The sequence below is a fragment of the Pelodiscus sinensis genome, unplaced genomic scaffold (genome assembly GCF_049634645.1).
Source record: "Pelodiscus sinensis isolate JC-2024 unplaced genomic scaffold, ASM4963464v1 ctg38, whole genome shotgun sequence".
Classification (NCBI taxonomy): Eukaryota; Metazoa; Chordata; order Testudines; family Trionychidae; genus Pelodiscus; species Pelodiscus sinensis.
Genome location: NW_027465857.1, coordinates 1,039,436 through 1,046,754, shown reverse-complemented (window position 1 = coordinate 1,046,754; position 7,319 = coordinate 1,039,436). Strand labels below are relative to the sequence as shown.

At 52.5% G+C, this 7,319-nt stretch overlaps 1 long non-coding RNA gene across 1 annotated transcript; it reads right to left on the bottom strand.

The window, feature by feature from the left end:
* Positions 1 to 826: 826 nt before the first annotated feature.
* LOC142823917 (uncharacterized) lies at positions 827 to 4,070 on the bottom strand. The gene is made up of 2 exons (XR_012898979.1): positions 3,828 to 4,070; positions 827 to 1,866 (listed from the first exon to the last, which is right to left on the bottom strand). It is a non-coding gene; the product is annotated as an uncharacterized LOC142823917 (long non-coding RNA).
* Between the last annotated feature and the right edge of the window lie 3,249 nt (positions 4,071 to 7,319).

Genomic DNA, 7,319 nt, shown 5'->3' with positions numbered 1-7,319 from the left:
CATTTTACACCATTATTAGCCATAGCTTCAGGAACAGGGTTTGCAAATAATCCACAGCTAATGTGTTGGTAGATTTTCACCGGTTTACCAATTTAATATTGTTCTCAATCTGTTGTTCACTAAGTCTTTTTTAATTTATTTAAGTATTCTTGGTCACCAGCAGTTCATTGCAAGCACTGAACAATCCAGGTGGTAGCTGCTGTGACAGCGTGACCTGGTCATACAGAACCTAGTGTCTGCTGCAAGCCTCACAATTATGAAAACAAATTTTTGCTTCCCCTTTGCTTCCTTGCAATTCACTGTTTTCTGTCAGCAAACAAATTTAAACAAAAACTAAAAATTCAGACCTAGTGGAAAGAGGCTAGAATTCCAGTATAACGGAGGAGGAAAGAATGCTTCAGGTGTTACTAATTAATACATGGTAAATTGTATTGCATTAAGGCAAGATCTTTGCTATGTAGTAGAGTTCTGGTTCTTATGAGTCAGAAGTAGCAAGTGTGATGCTAGTTGTTTTGCAGGATGAAACCATATTTGCAAGCCCTTTGAAACATGCATCTGTCTACAGACCCTGAAGCCATGTGTTAATTTGCTCTGGGGTGTCTATTCTTCCTCCAGTGGAAGAAGGCTAATTCCTTACCTTTACAGAGGTGCTGTACAGTCAGTAAGGGTACCTCACAACAACTAGTCACAGGTGTCTTGTTTTAATATATTTTATTCCACACATGTGGACTGCTTAAAATATATGGTGTGTGTATATATAAAATGTATGTTTTGTTTGTATTGGTGGTGAACATAAGAAAATTCAACCTTCCTGTGGCAGGGTGGCCCCGCCCCCCCCAAAGACCCCATGTCTCCGCAGAGACCGGGAAGCGGGGTTTGCACCGCGCCGGGGAGGAAAGCCGTGGAGAGCCCGGGGCGGGGAGCGGCAGCGCTCCGAATAAGCAGTGGCTCGGGGGAGCACGCCCACGGGGCTTGGGGGCTGGCTGTGATGATGTCCGTGGTGACATCATCTCAGAGGCCTGGAGGCGGCACGGCGGGATGACGTCGGGGGGGGGGGTCATCCCCCCACGTCTGGTGGGTAATTTAAAAATAAGCTCCATGCCTGAGAGGTGGGAGGTGGATCCCCAGGGAGTTGGAGCCCAGCATCGGAGGCAAGTCGGGCCAGAGATCTGGAGACCCTGGGTGAGCTCTAACCTGGGGTCCCGTGGCTAGTCACGGACAGAGGCTAGGGAAGAAGCAGCCCAGGACAAGGGCGTGGACCCCAAGAGCAGGGGAGTTTGGGGTTTCAACCCCCTCCGCTAGGTGGGGACGAGAGTCCTGACCTTAGGGCCCTGGGACGGAGTTCGGAGCAAGGGTGGGCCCGAACCCCCTTCCCTAGCTTGTGGAGGGCTATCGACCTTGTTACAGGATTTGTAAGGCAATAAAATTTAATAAACCTGGTAACTCCAAATACGCACAAAGGGGTGCATCGGGGAAACATGGGACACGGCGGATCCCCTACACTGCCCAAGGATAGAAACCGTTAGAGGGAACACGGATGAAAAATGTCAATAAGCTTGGGGATATTCCCTTCCACTAGCTCCGTTTGCATAGCCGGGGGGCTGCTCTTCTTTCCTGGAGCTCCAGGCCCACCTTCCAGTCCCCTGTTACAGGAGAGGAGGTGGCCAGGTGCAGGATGGCTGTGGTGGAGGCAAGGGAGAAGTCTCCCTGAGCTGCTCTTGGGCTATGAGGATGGGTTGTGGCTTCCAGGCTAAGTCCTGGACTTGAGGCTCCAAAGGTTGATTGGCACCAGCAAGAAAAGGCTCCTTCACAGAAGATTGCCATGTATGAGGAAGCATTGAGGTAGATCCAAATGCCAGTGGTATCCTGCAAGGCAAGGGGGAGGTGGGTGTCATTGGTAGCAGCCCTCAGGCATGTCTGGCCCCAGCATCCCAGGCTCTAGCAGACGTGTTCTCAGAATCACCCCAAGTGTGGGCACAGGACTGGGAGGAAACGCTAGAATCCTGCCGCTGGGCTGCCCAAGATCCTGAGGCAGCATCCATGGGGTGGAAGCGGGACTGTGATCTAAATCTGTGCCAAGTCCCTGGTGCCAGAGGAGGGTAGCAGGTTTCTTAGCTGCTGCCAAATGCAACATGGATTAACCAGTACCAGCCCAAAGACCAGGTACCAGGGCTGGGAGAGGGTTACTAGTGAGTGAGCTATGCACACCAGTGCTGATGGCCTTGACTGCTGCACCAGCCCCACAGGGGAGTGTAGTATGACAGGCACAGCAAGTCTCTGGCACCGGCACAGGCCTGTAGTGTGTTTGGGACTGACATGGCCTGTTGAGCTGCAGAAATTCAGGCCAACTGCTCTGGCAAAGCCCACCATGCAGCTGATCTTAATGGTTCCTGCAAGGGCACCAATACGGATAGCTCAGGACTGTCTGGATGAGCCAGTGCCAGGGAGTCCCAGGGCCCTGGCCTTCGGAGGAACTGGAAGCCACATTTTTTCTTCTGTTTCTGAAGTCAGGACAGTTTAGGAGACCTAGGCTGTGTCCAGACTCCATGCCTCCGTCGACGGAGGCATGTAGATTAGCCAGCTCGGAAGAGGGAAATGAAGCCGCGATTAAAATAATCGCGGCTTCATTTAAATTTAAATGGCTGCCCCGATCTGCCGATCAGCTGTTTGTCGGCAGATCGGGGCAGTCTGGACGCGACGCGCCGACAAAGAAGCCTTTCTTGATCGGCACAGGTAAGCCTCGTGAAACCAGGCTTACCTGTGTCGATGAAGAAAGGCTTCTTTGTCGGGGCATCGCGTCCAGACTCTCCCGATCTGCCGACAAACAGCTGATCGGCAGATCGGGGCAGCCATTTAAATTTAAATGAAGCCGCGATTATTTTAATCGCGGCTTCATTTCCCTCTTCCGAGCTGGCTAATCTACATGCCTCCGTCGACGGAGGCATGGAGTCTGGACACAGCCCTAGAGTCCTAGGTCATAGTCCTGGTGATGGAGGGCTCCTGCAGTTCTGCTCTGGTGGCAAGGCTGAAGAACTTCCCTTTGTGGCTGAGGGCGTCAAACACGAGCCTGTGGACTGCCTCCATGAAAAGTAACAGAATGGTGCCCCTCTCAGCTCCTTTGTCCTGGTCTTGAAGCAACAAATGGAGCACTTACCCCCTCAAATGACCCTCACCCAGGCACCCATGACAGTGTGAATGAGGATCACTGATAGCTTTCTGCAGCCCCCACACAGCAGGGCCTCAGGGTTCAAGCCAAGTGAAAACAAGGCAGGACCAAAATCAATTAAGTAAAACAAAAACTGAAAATAAAAGTTTTTTTTTTTTTTTTTTTTTTTAAAAACACACCATCAGGAACTAAAGGCACCACTAGGCATCACTGACAAGGATCAGACCTTGTAGGGTGAAAGGGAACTAAAGCAGGGGGTGGGGGCAACTCCACCCTTTATATTGTCCCTTCACAATGCAAGGAGATGGGTGCTGGGTGGGGTCACCCCCAGGAAACCTCTATGGTCCTAGTCCACAAGGAGCCTATATGCAAGCACTTGATGATGAAGTGGTCTCTTCTGCAGGATGAGAACAAATGTGTTATTTTTCTGAAACACATGTTTCTTTTTGCATGCTACAGTGCTTGGGCCACACACAGATGTTAGTTAGCTGCAATACTAAGGGTAAAGTAGCCGGTGCCACCAGGTTTTAGATAGACCAAACTCCTCCACAGTTATTAGGTTGCTGCTCTGGCTCACCTTGTTGCCACTGAAAATCACATTAACCAACCTAAAAATGCACTAATAAGACTTTTCCATGTAAGCATGAGGGGGTTCACTCACCAACCATAGCACCCCCGGCCATCTGTCCTCAGGAAGTAGCTCCTTCAGCTGGCAAGGTACCTTCCCTCAGGTGGGGTTTTCCCTCTTTCTCCAGGCATTCTCTTCAGGACACTGCCCTCCAGCAGTGCCCACATCTGTCTCCGAGCCCCCCTTCCAGGGAGTCATTGATTCTCCTTCAGCAGGCCTTTCTTCAGGCCCTGCAGTCTGGGTGTCTGCTTGGCCTGGGCTGGGCTGGGCTGGGCTGGGCTGGGCGTGCCTCGCCTCGCCTCCTACTCCCCCAGCAGCCAGGCTCTCACTGCCCCCTCACAGGAGGAGCAGCCCATCATTTTATATGGTTCCCAGCTGGGCCCCAATCATCTAACATGGCCTCAGCTGGGGCCAAACTCCCAGACCCTGCTTCGGGCTGGGGTTTGCCCTTAAAGGGCCAGTGCAGGGCAAACGCCCTGTCACAGTAAGCAAGGATCTGATCACAAATGGCAGGGGAAGTGGTGTGTGCCATCATGAATGAGAGAAACTGAGGGATCCATGAGGAACTTTGCTAAGGTATAGCTGAAAGGCTGGGGAAGCCTGGCCCTAGAAAGCCAGCCTGAGAATGTGCTATCACATAGCCAGTGGGAGGCCAGGCTTGGAACACCATATGCCTTTCTGGCTATCATATCCCAAAAATTTCAGCAAGAATCAGGGAGGTTGGGGGGCTTCAGAGAATGGCAGCAAGACTAGTTCAAGGCCAGAGACTTTGGTTTGGAGAGGTGAGTCTTGTTTAGTTTCGAGCCAAGGTTAATAAATGGGGCTATGCTGGAGGAATAGGAGTAATGAGCGCTCTAGTGCAGAGAAGGGACCTGCGAGGCCATTAGCCGAGGCAGAATGAGGGAAAGGAGAGCCGTGGGTATGGCCTGCTTAGAGGTTGTTATAAAATGGTTACCTACCTTTGGTAACTGGTGTTCTTTGAGATGGGTTGTTCGTGGCCATTCTATTCCTGGTGTGTGCATGCCAACATGCACAGTTGTCAGACTTTTGTCTTAGTGGTATCTGTAAGGTCAGCTGCAGCACCCCCTTGAGTCCCACACTCATGCATTGGTATGTCAGGCACTGCCAACCCTGCGCCCTCACTTCCTTCTTGACAGCAACTCCAACAGAAGGGCAAGAGGGTGGGTAATGGAATGGATATGAGCTATTCACATTGAAGAACAAGGTATGAAAGGTAGGTAGCCATTTTTTCTTCAAGTGCTTCCTCATGTCATTTCCATTCCATACGACTCACAAGCAGTATCTATGGGGGGTGGCCTTAGCATTGAAAGACTAGTGGCTTGTAGTACTGTCCTACTGAAGCTGGTATCATTCTGGCCTGCTGGATGAGAGTGTAATGGGATGTGAACATGTGGATTGAGGACCAGGTGACCACCCTACAGGTATCCTGGATAGGCACTTGGGGCCAGGAAAGCTGCAGAAGAGGCCTGGCACTGGTGGAATGGACAATTACAAATCAACGGAAGTGGTACCTTTGCCTGGTCGAAGCAGCAGCAAATGCAGGCAGTGATCTAAAAGAAATTCTTTGAGCAGACACTGAATGATCTTTTATCCAGTCAGCCACTGTGACAAACAATTGCATCGACTTGTGGAATCAGACTCATAGAATACTAGAGCTGGAAGGGACCTCAAGGGATCATCAAGTCCAGCTCCCTGCCCTCATGGCAGGACCAAGCAAGATCTAGACCATCCCTGACAGGTGTTTGTCTAACCTGCTTTATAAAATCTCCAATGCTGAAAATTCCACAACCTCCCTGGGCAATTTATTCCAGTGTTTAACCACCCTGACAGTTAGGAACTTTTTCTAATGGCCAAACTAAACCTCCCTTGCTGCAGTTTAAGCCCATTGCTTCTTGTCCTATCACAAGAGGTTAAGGAGAATAATTTTTTCCCCTTCTTCTTTTAACACCCTCTTAGGGTATGCCTACACTGCATATAGGCATTCGAACTTGCAAATGAAGCCTAGGATTTAAATATCCCGGGCTTTATTTGCATGTTCCCGGGCGCCGCCATTTTTAAATACCCCGTAGTTCGAACTACCTGCCCGCAGCTACACACAGCACGGACTAGGTAGTTTGAATTAAAGCTCCTAACTCGAACTACCGTTACCCCTTCCTGCAAAGCCTCCGTCCCTTTTTTTTGAGCCCCTGTTCCGCAGGCCCCCCCGGCCTCCCCATCCCTGGACTCCCAGCCAGCTGCAAAATCTGCAGCCGGTCTGTTTCCGGACCGCGCCTAGGGAACATCTGTACACGCTCGTGCTCCACACCCTGCATTTCCCCACCCTCGTGTCCCACCCCGATACTAAGTGGTGGGACTATTTAAGATCCTTTGAGGGTGGGGGACCCCGATGAGCCAGTGTGTATTCCACCTTAGTTCAACGGTCCATCGGGGACATCAGTTGGCGGCTCCTCCACGGAGCCGTGAGCACGGGCATGTACCTGGCGCGGTTCACCCCCATCCCAGAAGCCTGCCCCTTTTGCGGCGTGAGGGAGAACCTGGCGCACGCATATCTGGAATGCGCCAGGTTGCAGCCCCTATTCCGGCTCCTCCAGAACCTCTTATTGAGGTTCTGGCTGCACTTTTCCCCTCACCTTTTCCTGTATGCACACCCTATCCGTGGCCCCACAAAGTCGTGAGACCTCCTCGTCAACCTCCTCCTGGCCTTAGCGAAAGCTGCCGTCTACAATAGCAGGAGGAGGATGCTGGACGAGGGGTTTCTCTGCGACTGTGGGGCCTATTTCCGCTCCTCCCTCGTGTCACGAATCCGGGCAGAGTTCCTCTGGGCGGCGTCCACTGGCTCCATCAACAGCTTTGAGGAGCAGTGGGCGCTGTCCGGGGTTCTCTGCTCAGTGTCCCCATTTGGTTCCCTTATTTTGAACCTGTGACCTGCACTCCTTGATCCTTTTGTCATTATTTGTCCCCTGTGATTAATTGGACATGGGTCCAGTTGTCCCTCCCGTAAGGCTGGGGAGGGGCTTTTAGAACGTGGGCGGGCTTTGCCCACCCACCTTCCCATGGTTTCAAATAGACCCCGCTCCACTCTAGAGAAGAAGAGGGAGCAGGGTGTAGGGGCTGCTCTCTTCCTTCTCCCCCCTACCCTGTTCCTGGTCCTGCTGCCTGCACCAGCCGGAGCCCTTCCCACCCCACCGAGTCACCACCCACCCGCCTGCTGAAACTCCAACGCTGCTGGGCTGCTCCCCCCAGACAACGCTGCTGCTGCCTACCACTGCCACCAGCTGCTCCTGTTGCCTGAGGGGGGAGGGGGGGGCCTGCCGGCTGCCCCCCCCTCCCCATCTCCGTTCCAGAGAAGGAGGACCACCCCACCGGTACCCACCATCTGGAGGCCTTCCCCACCGGGCTGCTACCCGCCCGCTGCTGCTGCTGCCTTACCACCTGCACCCCGCTGAGGGAGAGGAGGACCGCTAGTTGGACTGTGGAGGGGGGTTGTTTGTTGGAACTGAGCCT